The sequence below is a fragment of the Saimiri boliviensis genome, chromosome 14 (genome assembly GCF_048565385.1).
Source record: "Saimiri boliviensis isolate mSaiBol1 chromosome 14, mSaiBol1.pri, whole genome shotgun sequence".
In the NCBI taxonomy this organism is placed as follows: domain Eukaryota; kingdom Metazoa; phylum Chordata; class Mammalia; order Primates; family Cebidae; genus Saimiri; species Saimiri boliviensis.
The window spans coordinates 70,455,224-70,479,531 of record NC_133462.1 but is presented as its reverse complement, the minus strand read 5'-3'; the positions used below and the strand labels follow the sequence as shown (position 1 = coordinate 70,479,531).

Genomic DNA, 24,308 nt, shown 5'->3' with positions numbered 1-24,308 from the left:
ACCAAACCTGATTGACTCCAAAGCCTGTTTTTCAAATAACCACTGAAAAATACTGCCTCCAGATTTTGGCTAAGGCTTTCAATGTATGTACAGTACCATGAATATTCAATATTGTGACCAATCCTCTTCTAAATCTTTCTGGTACTCTACAGCATTTATTCTTCCTTAAGGGAAGTCAAAAATTTCTCCTTCACACAAGAAAGTTGAAGGAATTTGCTGTGAATCAATGACAACCAATTTCTTTCCCTTTTTCACTAGGGCATATGGGGGTTTAGGGGGTGTATTAGGTGTATTAGTCTGTTCTCACACTGCTATACAAAAATACCTGAGACTGGGTAATTTACAAAAAAAAAAAAAAAAGAGGTTTAATTGGCTCATGGTTCTGTGGGCTGTACAGGAAATATGGTGACATCTGCTTCTGAGGAGGCCTCAGAAAGCTTTTACTCATGGTGAAAGGCAAAGTGGGAGCAGGCATCTTAGACAAAGCAGGAGCAGGTGTCTTATGGCAGGAGCAGGAGGAAGAAAGAGAGGGAGGTGCCACACACTTTTAAACAGGCAGATCTTCGTGAGAACTCTTAATCACAAGACAGCACTATACGAATGGTGGATTTTTTTCTTTTTTTTTTTTTTCTATCGCCTCCCCACCCCTCCATGAATGGTGCTAAATATTCATGAAGTATCCACACCCAAGATCCAATTACCTCCCACCAGGCCCCACTGCCAACATTGGAGATTACAATTCAGTATGAGATTTGGGCGGGGACACAGATCCAAACAACACCAGGGAGTTTGTTATAAAATTTTAAAATTTTACATTCTGTTTTTGTGCTATTTAAAAAAAAAAAACAGTTAACTATATCCTGGGTTATATGACCTCCTTAGACGCAAGAATAACCTGGTGAATTCAGTGACTGTTAGCATTTATATTTAAGATGGTGCTGACACTCAAACCAAGTCGTACTACTTTTTTGTTGGGTTAATGGAGGTAGGGGAGTGAGTAGCAGCCAGCACTGAAGTAATTAATAACCAGCAGCAAAATGAAGGGTAAGCAATGTTTAGGTAGCCAGTAGGCAGTAGGAATGAATGTTTCTCCGTACTTCAAGCTGAAAAAGGCATGAGAGAACCAAGCCATCACAGGATACACATGTCCGCCATGTCTGCCTAGTAGGAGGTGAACTCGGCTATCACTCTACAAGCAGCAATTTTGTTTTAGCAAAACAACACTAGTCATCATATTAGATAACTGTTTGTTTGAATTGTATTGGTCCTGAAGTTTTACGTATTTTGTAAATTAATTTTGGTTTTATAGTTGTAGAGAGCTGTAGCATTAATAATTTATACCGGCTTTATGTTACTAAATATTAAGAAGGCACACAATAAAAATAATTTAAATACAAATTGGGATCTGCAGAAATGTTTCCTTTAAAAGAGATTCACACTTTTTTTAAATTTAAGAAATACTGATTTAAAATGTACAACAAATGTAGAAGAGAGAATTCTAAATATATTTTGGTAACTTTGTAAGCATTTAACATATATACAAAACATGTAGCTCAAGCTGGATGACATGCAGATTTAACTACAAGGTTGTTCATTGGAGTATACTTTATGAAAGTACTGATTAAAAACATTTAAATAGAAAACTAAAATTTTTATTAGAGAATTAAATAAATGCTAAATATTACACAGTTGAATACATTTTGCACTTCAGAATGATGCTATAGATACATATTTATTGACTTGGAAAAATATTCACTGTATATTGTTAAGTGAAAAGACAAAATGTATATGTAATTTAATCCTTTTTAGTGAAAATGTGTGTTTGTGTTTGTGATGTGTAGTGAAAATTTATGCAGGAGAAAAGGCAAAAATATACCATCGGATTTAGTCATCCTCTCTGGGCTGTGGGATTATGAGACATTTTCTTTTTTGATTCACCTGTGTTTTCTAACTTTTCCACATTGATCAGAAATGGATTTTGCCATTAAAAAGAATTTAATTTAAAATGTAGTTTAAACATTCCAAAAGACATTCAAAATAACCACATCAGTTTGGAAAGAAGCATCAAGGAGAACTTCCAACAGATTACATATGAAAGATTAAAGACTGTGTAAGGCGCCGGGCACGGTGGCTTATGCCTGTAATCCCAGCACTTTGGGAGGCCGAGGCGGGTGGATCACGAGGTCAAGAGATCGAGACCATCCTGGTCAACATGGTGAAACCCCGTCTCTACTAAAAATACAAAAATTAGCTGGGCATGGTGGCACGTGCCTGTAGTCCCAGCTACTAGGGAGGCTGAGGCAGGAGAATTGCCTGAACCCAGGAGGCGGAGGTTGCGGTGAGCCGAGATCGCGCCATTGCACTCCAGCCTGGGTAACAAGAGCGAAACTCTGTGTCAAAAAAAAAAAAATACTGTAAAAGATGGTGCATAGATTTTGAAAATCCTTTGAGAAATATGAAATAACATCAGAAATACTCATTGGAAATAACAGGATGGGGCATCACAAAGCCACTCCTGGGAATAGCCCACTTAAACACTGAAATATGGATAGTTTCTCACAGTTCTGGGATGTAATTGTACTCTTTTATCTTTCCTAAATGAAAATAACAGATACCACTGGAGTCAGGTTGTACTTTTATACCAAGAAACTAAAAGCGTTTTTTAAAAAGTAAAATTTTAACCATGATTTCCTAATGATTCATGATTATAAAAATTTTAATCATTTATGTACCTTATCATTTTGAGAAATTAAATGACATACGTAACTCCAAAAAAGTAAAACTTGAAAGGATTATACATTTCCTCCCCAATTATTTCTGTAGGAAATTTAGAAAGTATAGAAAATTTCAAAATATAAGCCAAAATATTTGCATTTCCCCTACCCACAGAAATGACTATTAACATCATCTGAACCCTGTAATGTAGATATAGGGTAGAAAGGCCAGAATCCAATTTATTAGAATGCATTGGCATAAAACATACGTTTCTATAGTAGGGCTTCTCATTAAAATCATCTTACAGGTGGGGTCAGAGCCAGGATCAGGGAATGGAGGAGCACTTTTTCTCTTTCTCAGCATTGAAAATAAGCAAAGAAACAAACAAGCATAAAACTATTTCTGCTTCTTGTTAAGAAAACTGTAAATATTTATAATATAATATGAAGATTAATCTGATGTGTTGGATGTTAATTCCATGATCTCAAGTGAATTCTGCTCTTTAAAAATGACCTTCCTGCCATTTAGAGTACTTTTAAGTACTTTTAACTGTCTACATCTTAACCCATTTACTCTAATTCTGGAATAAATTCTAAAAAGTAAAAATTAAAGAGAAGTTCGAAGTTTTATGCTCCTCTCAGTATTGTTTGTAATAGAAAAATTAAAATCAGAATATTCTAATACCCTATTACAACTTGAAAATTATTTAATTAAAGACTACTAGAAATAGATTTTTTTTTATTATTTATTTAGAGAAGGAATGTTGCTCTGTCACCCAGGTTGGAGTGTAGTGGTGTGATCTCAGCTCACTGTGGCCTCCACCTCCCAGGTTCAAGCAATTCTCCTGGCTCAGCCTCCCAAGTAGCTGGGACTACAGGCATATGCTGCCATGCCCAGCCATTTTTTTTTTTAAGTTTTAGCAGAGACAGGGTTTCATTGTATTGCGATGCTCCTAAGACTAGCAGAAACAGCTAGCTAAGCTGGAACCAGGGTCTGGTTCCAACAGAGTTGGGTAATGTATGTGGGCTCTACCTGATAGCTCCACCGCAAGTCTACCCTGATTATTTTATTTCTATGTGTTTGTGATGCTTTCCCCACAGACCTTGAGTTTCATGGGGGCTGGGTCTGTCTTTCTCATTCACTGTTGTATCCTCTACATAGAAGTACTGATAAAACAGCAGAGTAGAAGAGTGTCTGCTTTCTCATAATCTTCCATCACAGGGAATTCATTTCGGTTTTTAACCTTTGCTAATTTAATAGCCAAATATGGAACTTACTGTGCGATACTAGTACAGTTGAATTTAAACTCCTAGGTTTATTTTCCTTTTGTAATTTGCTTCTTTTTGTTCTTTGCCTAGTTTTCAATTAAAGAATTCCTCTTTTTCCTGTTGATGTAAAATATTTTTAAAATGTATCAGATAGCAACCCTTTGTCTACTATGTACATTGCAAATATTGCCTCTCTGGTTTCTTATTTGTAGTGTTTTTAATATACACATAATTTTACTTTTTTTCTTAAATATATGAATGTTTTCCTCAATGGTTTTGCCTTGTACTTAGAAAGCCTTTCTCTAATGCTTGTCAAAATTTTTTGTGGCTTTATTTTTAAAGACTTTAAGCTTGCTCATCTGCAAATGTCGTGATGACGAGCATTCAGTATTGGAACATCTTCTTATTGGTCCCAAATGCTTAAGTATAACTACTTATTGTTGCATGACTTCCTCCTTGTGTGGAGTTACTTCAACAAAAGCCTTAAAAAATAATGTTGATTTTTTCCCTATAGTTTAAATGCATATAAGACAGGGGCTTTACTCTGTGCAATATGGAAAAACTTCCTATAAAAACTCCAAATTTTTTCTCTTTTCCCCAGATTTCATATTCATAGTGATAGCTAAAAGTAGCTACCACAGTTTTTATTTAAATAGTTCCCTATATTTGCTGTATCCCTGTTCCTTTGAGACTAGGTCCCAGAGAGTCAACTTTCCACTCTGCCACTCACCAACTACCTGGAGAATCTTTTTGTAAGCCAGAACCCAGTGATGGCATAGCAATCTACAGTCCTTCTTGGGGAGAAGTTGGGAAGAAGGAAATCTGCAGATATTGATCCAGTAATAATTTTCAGTGCCACCACAAAGTAAAAGCTACTATTCTTTGATGAAAGTGATGGCCATTTAATGCCATCTATGATAAAAATGGTAAAACTCATAAGCTTTGCTTGTTAAATCGTTAAATTTCTTTAACTCTAATTCTCTTACAATGTCACTTATGAACCTTTTCACAAAGGAAGTGGTTCACAATAAGTTCCTTGATCTGTTTTATAAGCTTCCCTCATTTCATTGTGTTCAGTGGTGAGTTTACTCAGAGGTGGGCCAGGCCCCCGTCAGCTCATGCAGCTCCTGTGGTCTAACAAAACAAAACATACTCTTCTTCCAGCTGGGTGACAAGTGAATTCCTGAGTGTGGGTCAGATTTCAGCCTCAAGGTGTTCTTCAGCCTGGCCCTCTTATGCGGGGCACAACCTACACAATTGCACAGAGTGGCAGGGTCTTTGATGCCTCTTATTAATATAGATGGCATACAATTGAAAAGTGGCAACATGGAGGACAGCCTTCATATTCCTCCATGAAGTTTCCATGCCGAGATCTTGAGCTGGATGAACCATGGCTCTGATGAACCATTTGGGACAGTCTTCCATAGAAGACAGATACTTGGAATAAATTATCATTAAAAACCGGTGGTACCATGTAGGCCCCTCTTTTCCTCAACATGTAATTAAAAGCAAAACAAAACAAAGCAGAAGTTTCTGGTGAACGTAGTACAACTTTGGCTTTATTTTGCCTGTGATCACTTTTATACTGAGAGACTGAAAGAATTGTCGTTTATTTTTAGTGAATATTACATGAATTGGAGCTCTACTCATACTAAGATGTACAAAAAGAAAAGCAATTGAAATGTTTATATTTTTGGTCTCTAATTAATGCAAGTATCTGCGGAGGCGATGCTCCTAAGACTAGCAGAAACAGCTAGCTAAGCTGGAACCAGGGTCTGTTACTGAAGTCTTTTAATTTAGGATGAATCTCCTTGACGCCTGACTCCCATCACATGCCTTTTTGCTTGAGATTTGGATAGACTTTGTTTTTTAGGGCCATATAGTACAAAAACACTCGATAAATGTTCATGGAAACAATATAGTCTGCATCACTACAATTTTGTATTTAATGTTTTGGGGCAGGTTGATGGGGCAGAGAGAAATTTGAGACAGGTAGGCGAGGCACCAAGAACAACTGTGAGACATAGGCTGCCTAGAAGCAGTGGGAGGAGCTGGCAGTGGGACGTACTGCACATTTGATGAACTCAGTCACAAGGAACAAGTTAAAAGACTTTCTTGCATGACTGATGGAAGGCCTCTGTAGGTATGTGTGCCAGGAAGAGAGCCACATCTGTGCCTCTAACCAAATAACCTTTATCTTGGGCTTCACTTTTAGTGTAAACTTTATCCTACTCACTGATGTCTTAATGGAAGTGTGTGAGTCCTCTTAGGCAACTCACAGCTTTTTGAACCCTGACTGATGGCTATGACAGAACTTCTTGTTAGCAGTGCCCAATTAGCTCTGCTTGAGACTCATCAGTAAATATAAAATCATTCCCATACAAGGTTTGAATGGCCCATTTAAAACATTTAATTATACTAGATTATATTGCCTGAAAGAAGTTTTGTGTTTTCAAGGTATTTATTAATATAATCCTTGAGACTGACAAGTATTACCTGTACTCCTCTTACTGTCATCATGAGTTGTGATGTCATGGCCTATTCGTGAGTCCCAATTCTCAATTTTAAAAACAATGCAATGCATCTGTATCTCCAAACATATTTTCTTTGTTTGAGATTTGGGTTTGAGTGGGAAGAGTGTATTAGTCCATTTTCACATTGCTATAAAGATACTCTCTGAGACTGGGTAATTTACAGAGGAAAGAAATTTAATTGACTTATAGTCCTGCATGGCTGGGGAGGCCTCAGGAAACTTTCAATCATGGTGGAAAGGGAAGCAGGCACCTTCTTGACAAAGCAGCAGGAGAAAGAAGAATGAGTGAAGGAGGAACTTGCCAAACACTTATAAAACCATCAGATCTTCTGAGAACTCACTCACTATCATAAGAACAGCATGGGGAAAACTGACCCCATGATTGAATCACCTCCCACCAGGGTCCTCCTTCAACACCTGGGTATTATGGGGATTACAATTCAAGGTGTGATTTTGGTGGGAACACAAAGCCTAACCATATCATTCTGCCTCTGGCACCTCCCAAACCTCATGTCCCTTTCACATTTCAAAACCAATCATACCTTCCTAGCAGTCTCTCTAAGTCTTAATTCATCCCAGCATTAATCCAAAAGTCCAAGTCCAAAAAGTCTTATCTGAGACAAGGCAAGTCCCTTCTTCCTATGAGCCTGTTAAATCAAAAGCAAGTTAATTGCTTTCAAGATAAAATGGGGGTACTGACACTGGATAAATGCTCTTATTCCAAAAGGGAAAAATTGGCCAGAACAAAAAGGCTATAGGCCTCGTATAATTCCAAAACTCAGCATGGCAGTCATTAAATCTTAAAACTCCAAAATGATCTCCTTTGAGCCTGTGTCTCAGCTGGGGCACACTGATGCAACGGCTAGGCTCCCACAGCTTCGGGCAGCTTCTGCACAGGTTGGCATTGACTGTCTGTGGCTTTTCAGGTGAACAGTGCAACCTGACAGTGGATCTGTCATTCTGGGATCTAGAGGACAGTGGCCCTCTTCTCAAAGGTCCATTAGGCAGTGCCCCAGTGGGGACTACCCCAGAGTGGGACTACCCCAGAGTGCCCACTGGGGCCTTGCCTAAGGCAAGTGAGAAAGAGGGCCACTGTGGGGTTCCAACCCCACTTATCCCCTTCACACTGCCCTAGAAGAGGTTCTCCGTGAGGACTCTGCCCCTGTAGCACACCTCTGCCCAGACATCCAGGCATTTCCATACAGCTTCTGAAATCTAGGTGGAGGTTCCCAAACCTCAGTTCTTGACTTCTCTTCACCCACAGGCCCAATACCATGTGGAGTCCCCCAAAGTTTGGGGCTTGCACCCTCTGAAGCAATGACCCGAGCTGTACCTTAACCCCTTTTGTCCATGGCTGGGACACATGGCACCGAGTCCAGAGGCTGTACATAGCAGCCAGTGCTCTGGACCTAACCCACAAAACCATTTTCCTCTTAGGCCTCCGGGCCTGTGATGGGAGGGGCTGCCACCTAGCTCTCTGAAATGCACTGGAGACATTTTCCTCATTGTCTTCTTGGTGATTAACATTCAGCTCTTTATTACTTAGGCAAATTTCTGCAGCTGGCTTGAATTTCTTCCTAGAAAATTGGTTTTTCTTTACCATCACGTTGTCAGGATACAAGTTTTCCAAACTTTTATGCTCTGTTTCCCTTGTAAACCTAAGTTCCATTTTCAGATCATCTCAAGTTTAAACTTCTATAGATCTCTAGGGCAGGGGCAAAATGCTGCTAGTCTCTTTGCTAAAGCATAGCAAGAATGACCTTTGCTCCAGTTGCTAATAAGTTTTTTATTTACATGTGATACCACCTCAGCCCGGACTTTATTGTCCACATCACTATCAACATTTTGATCAAAACCATTAAAACAAGTCTCTAGGAAGTACCAAACTTTCCCACATCTTCCTGTCTTCTTCTGAGCCCTCCAAACTTTGCAACATCTGCTTGTTACCCAGTTCCAGAGTCCCTTCCGCATATTCAAGTATCTTTATAGAAGTGCCCCACTACCTCAGCACCAATTTTCTATGTAAGTCCGATTTCACACTGCTATAAAGGTACTATACAAGGCTGGGTAATTTATAAAGGAAAGAGGTTTAATTGACTCATTGTTTCTCATGGCTGGGGAGGCCTCAGGAAATTTACAATCATGGAGGAAGGGAAAGCAGGCACCATCTTCACAAGGAAGCAGGAGAGAGAAAAATGAGTAAAGGAAGAAGTGTCAAACACATATAAAACCATCAGATCTCATGAGAACTCACTGTCACAAGAACAGCATGGGGGAAATCACCCCGATGATACAATCACCTCCCACTAGATTCCTCCCTCAACATTTGGGGATTATGGGAATTACCATTCAAGATGAGATTTGGGTGAAGAAACAAAGCTTAACCATATCAAAGACAAGCTTGATTTAGGATGAATTCTCTTTTCTAATGATAGCTGCTCATTTTGGATATTGTTAGAATATTTATCCCAGTTTAGATAGTCACATAGGAACATAGATCAATATTGAGCTGGATGTCAAAGGTTGTTAGATGTGATTCTGGCAAAGTCTCTAATAAACCTTGAGAAAATCGTCTGGCTTTTCTGTTTCAGTTGCTTTATGTGTTGAAGAAGGAAAAGAATGCTTGTCTTACGCACTTCAGAGGCTTATCCTGAGAATCTTAAATGTAAAAGTACTTTGCAAACTACATAGCACTCCCTAAGTGCACAGTTTTTATTAGGAGGCCCTGCTACCTCCCTACCTGAGGGAGTCTTTCCAGAACCTCCCTGCTCCCACCCATCACTGGCACTCCTGCTGCTCTGTTTAGAGAAACACATTTTATGGCAGCACAGATACAGACCTGGATCATGGGGTCACTGCTGTGTTTCCATTACAAATACACAGGCTTCAAGCTTCAGCCCTTTCCACATGCTGAACCTCATCGGAGTCCCATGTGTTGAGAGCCTTCTGGAAGAGACCCAACAATTACAGAGGAGTGCACCATGCAGACTTGGCCTGCATGTAATTTCAGCCTGAACTTTTGGGGGATTGTTATGGGGTCCCATCCTGCAATCTTTCAACATGGAAAACTCTCCTGGGCCTGGAAGGGCTGGAAATTCTTCAAGAGTGGGAGGTAGAACCTCTAGGATTGAACATCAGGGAGGACCCTGTAACCAGAATGGAACTCAAATCTCATTTCACGAGCCTTCTAATTTTCTGTGTCTGTGTGGCCTTTTACTTGAAACAAATAAGCAAAGGATATAGTTTTAAGTATAGTGATTTCCACGCTCCTGGGGCTGATTTCTCCTTTGCCCCCCAGGTTGATACTAGATCACAGTTGTAGAAATGGATCCAAATGGATTTTGCAGAGATAGTCAAAAGCCATGCCAATTTGGCCTCCTTTGTGCAGTAAGTACAGTGTGAGTAGCTGCCAGATAGAGAAGAGAGAACCCCGTCAATTATTAATTACTTTAGTTCCCCTTAGGGTCAGCAAACCACAGCTGCACAATGTGCTACAGCACCTATTCTGTGACCGTGGAGAATTGGGGGCACATGTATATAACATTCTGCAAAAGCAGGGTTGTTAGCCATGGTGTAGAACGAATAATGGAACTAGTCTCTAATCCATGTTTCCATGAATCTGTCTGTTTTTGTCACATGGATGTCCAGTCTCTGTAAGTGGTAGCATTATTCATGAGACTCAAGTAGACACACAGACCCAGGAAAGGCTGGAGATGAAAACAAAAGCCATAGTGTTCCTTCATCAGCTTGTAGTGGCATCACTGCTGCCATTATACTGAAAGTCAGCATGGAGGGGCTGAGACCAGAGCCCCTCATTCATTGGCTCCATTATAGTATCATTTACTGATTTTGAAGTTCCCAGTGTGGCCAGCAGCATGTCTCTGTACCTCATAAGCACCCATTCTTTTTTATTTTTAATAAAATCAGTTTCTTTTTCCTCTTTTTTTAAAAAAGGCAGTCCACCAATATCATCTGGAAGAAAATGAAACAATTACATTAAAACATATTCCCCAAAGAAGTTCATAACACCTGAACTAAGGAGTTCTTTAGGAAACCCTGTCCTGAGGCAGGAGTAAACAGATAACTCAATCCTGTAGGTAAAAGGTTGACAAATTTTTCTGTGAAGGGCCAAGACCAGATAGTAACTATTTTTGGCTTTGTGGGCAATAAAATGGTCTCTGTTGAAAATACTTAACTCCATTGTAGTACTAAAACTGCATCAACAATGCTTAAATAAATGGGTGTGGCTCTGTCATTAATAGAACTGTATTTATAAAAATAGACAGTAGTCCAAATTTGGCCCACAGCCTGTAGTTTACTGACTTATACAATAGGCTGCTATATACAATATTACATGTGTTGACAATAAAAAATTCAGCAGACTATTGTCTATAGACTATTAGTGTCTCTTATGTGCCGCTGTAGATACCAAAATGAGTTAAGACTCAGTTTAATTTATATACGTTGTCTATCAGCTATGTAATGGAGGCAGCAAATGGTGTTTTTATTCTTAGTAGATTTATTAATATATATAGCTTCAATTTACACTGTGTGAGGCACGATCACATGCCTTCTCTTATTTAATCTTCAAAAAAATATAGTGAAGTAAGCTCCATTATTCTGGTTTACAAATGAGACAAATACAGGCCCAGAAAGGTTAAGTCGTGTCCCTGTTAGTTTTACACTAGTTGGTGCTGGAGCAGACCACAAGAACATTATCACAGATGTCCTAGATGACAGATTTTCGAGCGTAAATAGTTTATTTTGAAAAAGAGGAGAAAAGATAGGAAACATCTTGAGTCCAAATAAGGGAGCTGAGAGTAGGGCTGGGTGTCCAAGACCACTTTTAGGGTGGGTTTTCTTTTTGTTTTGTTTTGCTTTGCCTTACATTAACATTGTGGCTATGTGCTGGAAAGGACATACATTCTTCATTCTTTTTTCATTACTTGAGACTGGTTGCAACCATTATGCAAAACCAATAAAAGGAAATTTTTTTTTAAATGTCCTTTGGCAGGCGATGCCCAGCTGAGGAGCAGCACAGGTCTCACGGGAGAAAAATATGCATTTGCAAAATTTCTTAAGAGATGATTTATGGTTTTGAGAAAACAAAACAGGAAATTGAATTAAAAGGATAAACATATTTAAATAATGCTCAAGTGATGACATAACCAACTGAAGTCCAAAGTCACAAGCTAGAATCAAGCATTGTGAGATGCAAGAATTTTCTGGCGTAGGCTGGGTAGTGTCCATAAATGAAGAGGTCTTTCATTATTTAATTGGTGTTGCATCATAATTTTTGAATAAATAAAATCTAACTTCTTAAATTGCAAATATGGCCCTAAATACAAGGCTCTTGGCATATCTGTGCTGAAAACACTGAAATATTACCTTCATTCTTTTGTTATAGATTTTGGTGCCTATCTCTGGACTGATAGAGCTGTACCTTAGGGCACATCGAGTGGCTATTCTTTCTTCTATGCTCAGTACTTCTTGGGCAGTTAGGAATTTTTTTAAATGTCCGCTACCAGAAAACAGAGTTACAATCAGAAGGAAAGAAAATCAAGAGTTATTTGCTGTCATCAGTAGTAAATACATAGATAAAAGATACACACTTTTTCCCTCATATTGTGTTCAGTGAAACACGTTTCAGGAAGAGAAAACAGATTCCTCCTTTGAATCAGTATACTCTATCTACAGCCTTTTTGTTTGTTTTTTCAAGGTTCTTGAACATCAGGAGGTAAAAGAACGAAGCTCTGGGTACTTGAGTACATTCAAATTCTGAATCTTCACTCAAACATTTCTGAAAGAGGGTTTATATTTTTCATTAGTTATAAAACAATGCTCTTATAGCTGAAGAGGATGATTTTACATACTTTTCATTTCGTTCTTTGTTCTACAATATAAGTAAGTGAGTTAGATTATGCAATAACATAGCCTGTATTTTACAGTGAGGATACAGAGACACTATGCTATTTTTTAAGACAGCCACGCTCTTAACTACTACACTAATCTGCCTCTAAAAGAGGACCTAAAAACTATGCGGTCATTCAAGTGCAATGACATTGTCATTAACTCAATTTCAGCAAGAAATGTTTCCTGACTTACTTGATTCTATTAGTTCGTTGCAATGGGGTTGGGTTTACAAACAGCACATATAAACTTTCTTGCTCAGTCCGTTTTGTAATGAATGCTACACTTTTCTGTAATGCCTCCCCAGATTCAGCAGTTGGCTGAACACAACTAACCACTAACCATCCAGGAAGTCAATTTGTTTTTTCATCTTTTCTATCAGATATAAAATCCCCTAGAGTAAGAGCTGTATCTTTTTTCTTTTGTATTTCTAGCACCTGTCATGCAGTATATAATTTAAAAGAAAAAGTCATCTAAAAGAATCAGGATGTTAAGTAGAAATTAAATGTGATTTGATTTATTTTTATGAAGTTTTTATGTGGTATATGGTAGATTATTTGCAACATAGCCACTGTAATTCTCCTCTAAGTATGTGTGCCTCAGGGCTTATCCAGCTGACTTTCATTGACCAGATAGAATGTATTGGGGGTGACAGAAGTGTTGGGGTGTGATCCTATGTCTCAAGGGGTCACACTGCTTTTGCTCCTGCACTCTTGGAACCTGGCCACCCATCCACGCTATTCTGCTGGAGACATGTGGCCCAGCTGATAGTGATCACAACTCTAGAGACATCTTTGAAGACAAGTTAGCCCATAAAGCCCCAGTTTAGCCACTGGATAACTGCTAACTGCAGCTTTAGAAGTGATCCTACATGACATAAGCAGAACTTCCCAGCTGAGCCCAGACCAAATATGAGCAAATAAAATGGTTACAACTTTAAGTCATAAGTTTTGGGATTTCTTTTATTAGCAATAGAGAACTGATACCTATGAGCTTATGGAAGCTGAATATTTTCATCTATCACCTCCTTGAAGTGAATAAAATCATACAATTTAATCATTAAAAAAAAACAACTAGAAACATACAGTTGAAAAACCTCTTATAATTGAACACATATCCATCCTATGAGGTTCATCAAAAGCAATCAGCAGGGACACTGTTTCTCTATTTTTACATTTCTTAGGGGAGTCAGTGATATGAAATTAACTTTACAGATCAACCTGCAGGCATTTTTTCAGAGACTGAGGACACTAGTTTCGTTAAGTCCTATCTTTTATATTGTTTGATAACATTTTTGGTGAAATCTACTGACATTGTTTTTCTTTGGAATTTGACTTATCACAAATAATAGTTTCATGATTATAAACTTAGATTTGAAGAGTGGTCACTAGGATAGGAGTAACAGTATAATAAAACATAGGATGAAAGTCCTTCTGCCCATTAAGATATAGAGAGCTCAGGTCACAGGAAGGTGTGTAAGTATAAGAGAAGAGAAGTTTGGGCTAATTTGAAAGAATAATAACAACATTGACTGTGAGTAGAAAAAGATTATGGGCAGAAACCATGTGCTGGAAAGCTAAGGGTATTGTCCTAGGGGGAAGAAAAATAGGGTGTCCACATTTTGGAAGTTTTATAGATTTTCTTCACCTGATTACTAAAGGCAGCAGAAAAATCACTGTCTTATTATAAAAACACTGCCAATATAACAATAAATATAATGCAATTACCTTATCATTGGCAATGAGTAAAACACTTTGGACACATTATCTCCATTTTACATTTTATGCCAGAAATATTATCATAGTTTTATAGATGAGTAAACTGAGGCTCAAGAAAGTCAAGTGACTTGCTAAATCCATGCAAGTTACCAAGGGATTACTTAAGGACTCAAACCCAGGCTGTCTAACGTCAGACCATCTTTATTTAATTACAGTACCAGATTTATTATATTCCTTAGAAACTGAAATACAGTGGAAGACCTGGGGAAGAAAAATGCCCAATGAGCTGTGACATCAAGCCATTATAGAACTGTAAGAAATTGTAACTAAAGGTTATTTTGCTCATATCTTTACCATCATCCCACCTAAATCATTTCAGATGAAAATGTAACTTGTTATGAGGAAGAAATTAATTCTCTCTAGTACTATTTTTTCCCTTCACAATACCAAGTGGATAGCTTTACTTGAAAAATCATTTTTCCTAAACTAAAACAATATTATTTCCACTTAGGATTTGTCATTGTATAGAAATATGTTTTGTTCATTGTGTAGACTGTAATCAAGATTGAAACAAATTCAAAAATCTGTCCCAGGGATATTGTTCAAAAATGCCAACAGATATGAATTCTGTAATAACAGAACTGCTGTTAGATATGTTTTCTACTCACAGTGAAATTGGGAAGATTTTATACCTGAGAAAGCAAATTAAGAAAATCAACCCCTTCCTGAACTATCTCCCCTAAGAGAAATCTCCATAGAATACCAAATATGTTTAATTCTTTTTGTAATTCAGCTGCAGGGTAGAGGGTTCTGTTATAAACTTCTTGAATAGAAAGTCACATAAATATAAATACAGAGCTGTTACAGATGTCAGATGAATAAGCTGGGTAGAAAACCTTTCTGAACCCCTGTTTACACAACACCAAATAAAGCTGTGAAATCAAACCACTTTCGAGCTCATGAATGATAGTGGAGTTTCAGTAGCTCTGAGAGGTTTTCCCCTACACATTTCCTTTTAAATTGACATTGCCCACAAAGTTAGGAAAGGTTTCCAATGTAAAACCAGCTACTAATTGAGCTGCTCATGTCCCAACCTGAAAGCAAATCTCTCCTGTAATAGATCCTAAGATATAAAAGGGATAGGATGTATGGTATTAATTAATTGATTCAGGATTCCCCGCTAGCATGCCTTTGACATCTACTACCTTTTTTTCTCTCTCTCTGTTGGTTTTTTAATTGCTCCCCTAGGCAAGTACAGACAACTATAGACAGGAACAAAGGAGGGAATACAACTAAGGCCATTTGAAGGGCTTCTGTCATGTCATGAAGTGACATCTGTATGGTTGAAATAAACCAGACTGCTATTCATACAGTGACCACTTCAGGTTATCTTAATGAAATGAGATCGCAAAGGTGTCTTTCATTACCAGGTATACCTGACAGCCTTCACTGTGGAGTTCTGGCTGACCCAGCTCAACTTCTCAGTTACTGTCTCAGCTGGCTTTAAAATTTTTCTTACCAAATTTTGTTCCAGTTTGAGTAATCTTTGATTATTTAGAATATATTGTTTAAAATGTTCCTATCAGACAGGAAAACATGTTTTGGGAACATCTTTCTCACATCATGTTCTCTTTGGCAATTGTTTGGTGGGGAAAGCAAGCAAGCAAGCAAATTGAACCTGGACTCTCTTTGTTTCACGTTGAAGAGATGGGAAACTCAGAAGAAAGGAGATGAAAGCCTAAGATGCTGTGTTTTCTCACCAGCTTGGATAGTGAAATGCACAGAACACAATTGTTTACAGTATCTCTGGGCTGTGAAGCAGCCGTGATTGCAGCTGGCTGGGGCAAACTGAAAGGGTAGCATCACCAAAACCCAATTCATTTTTGAAAAACACAAATCGTTTTCACTGCCTGTGGACAAAATTACTGACTGACATGCTAAACCTATTAAATATGTATTTTGCAAATTTTGAAATGAGGAAAATGCTACATAAAAATTTTTACAGATGCTGAATGATTGTAAATGTGGTTAGAGATGTGGGACTCGCTCCAACTTTGTTCTTTCGTGGATTGCTATTAGCTTACATTTGAAATCTCTGTTGGCCATGTATTTCACATTGTTCTTCCAAATGTAATCATTTCTCTCTTTTATCTGATCTCCTACAGTCCCTCTGTTTTCAGCAATATCTGACAGCAATTCCCAAAGATCCAATATAGTCCATTCTAATATCCTTATATGTACTCTCTTCTCTCTTTGAAATCTAATACCTTAGCAGTGAAATAATTTATTGTGCTTTATTTAGACTTTTATTTTTTGCATGTGTTTTGATACTATCCTTTTGAAAGGGGTTATTTGGAAATTTAAACCAACTGTTCACCAAAAGTTATGAAAGCATGATTAAGAATTTTTCTCTCTTTTTAAATCCCCTTTAAGCCTTCATTTTTTGGTGTGTGCTATCAAATGCCACAAAGTCCATGGGTCTGGCAATGATGGGAAAATGAAGATGAATGCTTCTTAGAGCCCTAGCTAATGGATAAAGCCATAGAGAAGATCCAATGAGCCAAAAAAATCAGTGACATTTTCTTTTTCTCAGTAGCCCTTAGATTATGTTGATGTCAGAAGCTGGAGATGTTTAATGCACTGAATATGACCTTCTGGTCAAACGACTATGCCACCATTGTACTTTCTAATAAATAAATGAAAGCTACTTGGTTCCAAATTGCATATACTGTATTTCTATTCATCATGAGTCTTGAAGACATGCATTTTATAAGCATTTTCTTATAATAAGTTTGTATGGGTACAGTATAGTAATATATGCATTGTTAAAGAGAAAACTGGTTCCAGTGAAATAGTTGCGAGAAAACTACAAAACTTGATAGATAGAACATTATGCCCTTAGTGAAAAAGAAAAAGCAGATAAAGAAATCAAGCAATCAGGCCTCTGAGCAGCATATAGCAATATTCATCCACTTCCAGTATTTAAGAGAACTTCATTCTCATATCGCCATTCTCTTCTTTGCTCTTCCCTTTTACTCAAGAAAATTGTCCCTTGATTGTGCCAAAAATTTGAGGCAAGAATGAAAAATATTTTGCTTTATTGCTAACCTGTGAAAATGTGGGGTTTTTTTTTTGCCAGTGTTGTGGTGGTTGGGATTTTTTTTCTTTCTTTCTTACATAGCACTATTCTTGGCAGGATAGATCTTGACATACAAATAAAATTCCATCATAAATAAGTAAACTATGGTTAGAATAAATAAGCAAAATTGGTTTGGAGTCTGCAAAAATCTATTTTTTATTCTTCTGCTCATGCAAGATATACTTTTCATTGCTTATTACTGAAGGTCATTCCTCACCACCGGAGTGAGCAAGCAAAGGGAATACCCAGAAAACAGGCTTTCTTTCTTTTTTTTATTTTGAGACAGATCCTCGCTGTGTCACCCAGGCTAGAGTGCAGTAGTGTGATCATGGCTCTCTGTAACCTCGACCTTCTAGTTTGAATAATCCTCCCAACTCAGTCTCCCAAGTAGCTGAGACTATAGGTTTGTACCACCGTATCCAGCTATTTTTTTGAATTGGGGAAATGAGGGGGTTTCTTTCCTTTTTTGGAAAGAGGAGTTCTCACTATGTTGCTCAGGCTGTTCTTGAACTCCTGGCTTCAAGTGATCCTCCAACCTTGGCTTCCCAAATTGTTGGGATTACAAGTGTGATCCACAACACCAGGCCTCTATTCTTCTCTAACCAAGATATGAACATATGAATCAAGCAGTCTCTGTAAGTACTGCCTACAGTCCTGAGCATCTTAAAGATAGCTACAGGATGCTCACTCTGTCAATAGAATTTTATCTGTAAAGACCATGTCTTTTCCATGTAGACATGAGTGACCATACTCATTCATTCAATAAAGGAATATTAAGTGTTGTAGGTGCTCTGGATACAAAGAGTGTACAAATCAAAGATAGCTGTCTTCACTCAGCTATTCACATTTGCATAATGTTTAGTGATTTAAATTGTTGGACCAACCAATTAATTATGTGATCTTGATTAAACTTGAATTATGTACCAAAGTTATGTTAAAGTTATGCTACTCTGTTAGGTACTGGGACACAGTGACTTGATCCTATTACTCAAGGAGCTCTCAGTCTAACAGTGAAGAAAGACATCTAAGCCAATACATATGATCAAGTATTATAATTACTCAGATGAACCCCAATAGAGTGAATACTCAATATGCAATACTCAATAGAGTGGGCCACTTAATTTTGGTAGCCAATGTTTTTATATCTCCAATGGCCAATATTTTCTCTAGATCTGCCATATCAGAAGTTGGCACCAACTAGATGTGACCTCCCTTTTCTTATGTGCTTAGCTATGCTTTACAAAATCTGCACTATGAAACATTAGTTGTCTATGTCAAATTTAATTCATCTCATAAATTCAGACTTTGACAGTTCAAAAATTGTTATGCCTCAGACACTTGCTATCATAATTACTCTGGAGATTAAAGCAGATCAGTCTTGGGTCTCATACACTAAAGTTTAGTTATTCAAGGACAAAACTGGTCTTAACAGATATGTTTTCAGCAGCACAGAATTCTCATAACCTGGAGCCCAGAGATGGCTTTGTTATGTGAGCACCAGTATAAATTAGACATAGGATAGATTGATGCAAGCAAGAATGAACATTTTAAACAAACAGAAATCAGCAAGTGTGATGGCAATGCTTAAATAAAAGCTATTCTGAAGACATAGATTCTTCTGGAAAAAAATAAAACAGGATTAAGATTGCTTTAATGGCATTTGATATGCAGCTGTACAAAGCTCTCCCTGATCATGTTTGGATGAGATATTCCTTCTAAGACCTATTGTGGCACCACATGTATGTCTTAGACTAATACCACATGACACTGAAATTCCATGCTTCTATGTCTGTGTCTCCAGCTAGAGTGCAAACAATGAGGGACCAGTGATATCTGGTTCTGGCTGTACACATAGTAGGCACTCAATATTTTTTTAGTTTGAATTGACTCACAGGCACAAGTTCCAACTGGATGTTTAATTATTATTCCATCAACCTATATGACAATTTCCCTCATCGTGATAAAGAAAGGAATAAATTGGACTCCAAGATGACTTTGACAAGGGGTGGTACTGCACTAAAAAGTCCTGCTAGGGCATAACACGAAAAAGCGTTTTAGTACGATGAAGTCTGTTTTTCTTTTTTAAAACAGATATTGCTTAATCTTTATGCTTGTAAACATGTCACTCAAAGGGCCTTATGAGTTCATGCTAATATTGAGACATCAAAAAATAAATCTGAAATGTTTGCCACATTTGAGGCAAAGCGAACATACCAAGCACTGGCACGGAGGAAATGCCGTCTCTGGTCACCGTGTAGACTGCTGACCTTTCAAGATCTGTCCAAGGATAAAAATCAAAACAGTTTCCTACAGCTCTGTTTAGTGGTCAAATTATTGAATATTTCATCTTGTCACAATTTTTATCCACGTTCTATCTAGAAAGTGATCTCAAAAGTTTTCTTTGTTGTTTTTTTTTTTCTTTCTGCAAAATGGCAGAATTATTTTTGCTTAGCTTGGAGCAGCACAACATAGTATTTTTCCTTAAATTTTTTGATAGATTTTTTTTTAAGTCTCCTTTGTCATATCCTTACCTTCCTTCAAGTAAAATCAGTGGATCAAGGAAGAATAAATGACAATCTGTATATTTATTTATGAAGAAACAACTGATTGAATACATTCTAGTTATGAGAGAGCAAAAAGAATTGCTATTACAAAAAAGAATCTAAAATGAATAAAACAGGGATCTTTTTCTAAGAAGCTCACAATCTAATCAAGATTATATACTGGCAAACATTATATTGCAATATTATTTGTAATAACAAATAGTTACGGTTATTCTGAGTAGCTATATTGTAATTTATTTATTCAATAAGTATTTATTCAGCATCTACTCTGCTAGACATGAGAGTAGGCACCAGGAATCTAATAGCAAACAAAACTCAGCTTCCTACCTTCATGGGGCTTGCATTCAAGTGGGAAAACAGACAATAAGTTAATGAACACATTAAATAATAAAATATCTACAATAATACAGAAGGTGATTTGTTCTAAAAAGGAAAGAAGATGGAGCTGTGTTAGAAAATGGTAGAGTTTACCATCACAGAGAATTTACCATCACAGAGAATTTACCATCACAGGGATGTGATCATGAAGACCCCTCTAACTATGTAACGCTCAAGCTAATACCTGAAGAAGACATGTCAGTCATGCAAAAGAGGGAAAGGATGCCACTGGAAGAAAGGACTGCTAATGCTAAGCGTTACAGGTGTAATTCCATTCAAATGTCACATTCTAGGGACATAGATGGAGCTGGAGGCCATTATCCTTAACAAACTAATGCAGAAACAGAAAAGCAAATACTGAGTGTTCTCACTTCTAAGGGGGAGCTAAATGATGAGAACACATGGACACATAGAAGGGAACAACACACACTGGGGCCTGTCTGAGGGTGGAGGGAAGGAGGAGGGAGAGGATCAGGGAAAAAAAAAAACTAATGGACACTGCTTAATACCTGGATGATAAGATAATCTGTACAACAAACCCCCAGGACACAAGTTTCCCTGTGTCACAAACCTGAACTTGTACCCCTGAACTTTAAATATAAGTTAAAAAAAAAAAAAAAAAAAAAAAAAAAGCTTGCCTGAAACCCTCCAGGCAAAGCAGCAGAGTGAATGCTCCTTTCCTGGTACTTGATTACATCGTAAATCATGCTGCTTTGAACCATTCTACATTATGTTGAATTATTTGTGTAGAAGCCTGATTTATCACTAGGCTGGGTTTTCATTCACCGTTGATTTACTGTATCTATGAAAATGCTGTACCTATGGCAATATGTGTCATAATGCTTTTTGGGATTTTCTTTTTTCTTCTATCAGATTTGGACACAGACCGAGGAGAGGATATGAGAAGGGTGCGGACTCTCCTGCATAATGTCAATGGAACAATTGATCCATGTAGTGTGAACGTTTTCTTATTTATCCAACATGCTGCAGGTAGAAGAGAATTGCTTTTCCCTTCTACTCTTCTTCACCAGAAAAGAATCTGTCATAACCTGGGCCATTGCAGTTGGGAACCATGGGGGCAGAACTGATAACCACACAGAGAAGAAGACGGAAACTCAGGGGTGAGAAATAAAAAGGACCTAGAGTAGGTGAAAGAATAGAGGAAGAGAAAGGAGATAAGTGGGAACAAAACTTCTCTGTACCTTAAATGATGAGAAGGCCTTTGAGAATGAAGGATCGAGGCTCTGAATACATAAAAGAATCTGCTCTGTTACCCAAATCCCCAAATTGTCTTGAGAATTTTGTTATATATTTGTTATAATTTTGCTGTAAGAATTTTGTTATATGCTGCCCAATTGGAGAACCTACACAAAATTCTTACATCAAAACTTTTTTGTTATAGAATTCTTCTTTTGTTACAAGAATTTTGTATAATCTCTCCTATATAAACCCAATCTGCAGAGTTGGACAATTTTATATAAACTCTAGGTGTGTTTTCTCTATTTTTTTTTTTTTTGCTTATAGTTTTTTAAATTGTACTTTAGGCTCTGAGATACATGTGCAGATCATGCAGGGTTGTTGCATAGGTACATACATGGCAAGGTGGTTGGCTGCCACCATCCCCTCCCCACTCCGTCAACTATATCTGGCATTCCTCCCCATGTTATCTCTCCCCAACCTCCTCACCTCCCCCAGTTAGTTTGGAATATTTGAGCCTTAGGTAGCCCTACCCTTATCTATCAAAGATAGAAGCAAATGATGGGTTTGTAAAAAGTAGGGGTTCAATGATTTCTCAGTCAATGTTAAACAAATCAAATTCAAACGAAAGCGATTTCATTATTATCCTAATTCTATTGCATGGTATGAAATAAAATTAGCTTTTTCAATCCAGACTCCTGTAACTGGAGGGAGTAAATACACATTGATTATAAAAACATGGAGGAGAAAAGGCAAACAATATTGTATAATAAAATAAAACTTGTATACAAGGAATTAACTAGTTTGGATACAATGTTTAAGTCTCAAAAGCAAAGTATGGGAAAATAGAAAATGTCTAGAATAATTTAAATTGTGAGGAAAAATTTTCTTTAGAATGTCTCAAGGGGATCTTCATAGGCAGGAGGGTATGGTACTAATATTAGGAAAACCAGTGATGAATTATATATTTTTGCACACTTTGTAGGGGTTACTTTTCTAAAAAGTACCATAACTGAGAAAATTATTTTTCAAGATCAATGCCCTACCGAAAACTTACAAAAGTCAACAAAAAATGGCATTATATATATATATATATATATATTTTTTTTTTTTTTTTTTTTTTGAGACGGAGTTTCGCTCTTGTTACCCAGGCAATGGCGCGATCTCGGCTCACCGCAACCTCCGCCTCCTGGGTTCAAGCAATTCTCCTGCCTCAGCCTCCTGAGTAGCTGGGATTACAGGCAAGCGCCACCATGCCCAGCTAATTTTTTGTATTTTTAGTAGAGACGGGGTTTCACCATGTTGACCAGGATGGTCTCGATCTCTTGACCTCGTGATCCACCCGCCTCAGCCTCCCAAAGTGCTGGGATTACAGGCTTGAGCCACCGCGCCCGGCCCAATGGCATTATATTTTTATACACCATCATAAAAGCTCAAGAAGCTCTGCTTCTAAAACAAACTGAGTATCTTAAAATCAAAACAAATGCTTTACTTGGTACCTAACGTTAGTCAAGATAGGCTAAATCATGCTGTAGTAACAATCACTTCCAAATACCAGTGGCTAACCACACAAAACTTACTCCTCAATCATGGTGGGTTTGGTTCCGGTAGTAACTCCTATTGGAGTAATCCTCCAGGAGGTAATATTTGCAAACACAAAATATAAAGAATAAGTACCTTGAGGCACGTGAGAGTGACAAAACCAGGCAAGTACCCGAGAAAGATCAACACTAGGAAAAAGACAAGAGCAATGGGTACGTTTCTGAATTTTAAAACAACTGTAGCCTGATTGTAGGTCTCAATTTGATCTCTCAGGGCTGAGAAAACAGATACATAAATCATTTGTCTACATAGCTTCAGGAACCAGGCTCCAAGACGCATAGCAAAGGCTAAAAGAACAGAAATGAGAGTCTGTTATTGTTAAGCACAGGGGAGACAGAGTTTGTATTTTGAGTTCAGCCAACTTAACTGTCTTCCATAAACAAATGAATACTCTTTGAAGGAAATAACAATTGAGTGTCTCCACAATGAAACATTCGCAATATCCAGAACAGATACAAAATTATTTTACATTCAAATAAAACCCAGAAAACAACGCAAATTTAAAATTAGCAGGCAAGCATTTTTAAATAGCTACTACAACTATGCTTAAGAATGTAAAGAAAAATAGGCCCATAATCAATTAAAACGTGCAAAATTCTAACAGAAAGTAGAAACTAACAGAAAAAAAAAAAGGAACTTCTAGAACTAAAAAATGTAATATGTGGAATAAAAAAAAGTTCCCTGGCTGGGCTTAATAGCAGATTGGAAAAAGAGCAAAAAGATAGTAAATATGAAAATAGATGAATAGAAATTATCCAAACTTAACAACAGGGTAAACAACATGTTTTAAAAGAAAAAAAAAAAAGTCTTAGGAGCCTTTTGAACAAATTTCAAGAGGTAATTATAACCCCTTAAGAAAAGATAGATAATAGCAGAGAATGAATTTTTGAGGAAATAACTACTGAAATTTTGAGGAAATAACTACTGAAATAAAGTAATGAAAATTAAATTTATTTCAGATTCAAAAATTTTTATGTTTAAGACAGATATATATGCAAATAAAATTGAGTAGGCATATTGAGGTCAAACTGCTCAAAACCAAATATAAAAAATCTTGAAAACAGGCAGAGGAAAAAAGATACATTACACATAAGAGAGCAAATATTTGGTTAAAACTATTTATAACTTCTCATCAGTCACAATGGAGGCCAGAAAACAGCAGAACAACATCTTAAATGGCAAATAGAAAAAAGAGAGAGAGAATCTCTCAACCCAGAAATGTTGATAGAAATTTTTAAAGAAAATTTTAATTTAAAAATTAATATAAAAATTTTTATAAGAAAA

At 37.2% G+C, this 24,308-nt stretch overlaps 1 long non-coding RNA gene across 4 annotated transcripts in view; it reads left to right on the top strand.

Annotated features, from left to right (window-relative positions):
* Positions 1-24,308, top strand: part of LOC141581077 (uncharacterized) — a 292,842-nt gene that overhangs the window by 178,492 nt on the left and 90,042 nt on the right. For 2 of the 4 annotated variants that reach the window (XR_012513559.1, XR_012513561.1), the window contains 2 exons: positions 9,108-9,181; positions 21,099-22,461. The exons of 1 other annotated variant lie outside the window; for it this stretch is intronic. This is a non-coding gene — a long non-coding RNA (uncharacterized LOC141581077). Of the gene's footprint in view, positions 1-9,107; positions 9,182-21,098; positions 22,462-24,308 lie in introns of those variants that run through there. One more of the 4 variants, XR_012513560.1, reaches the window with a different exon arrangement.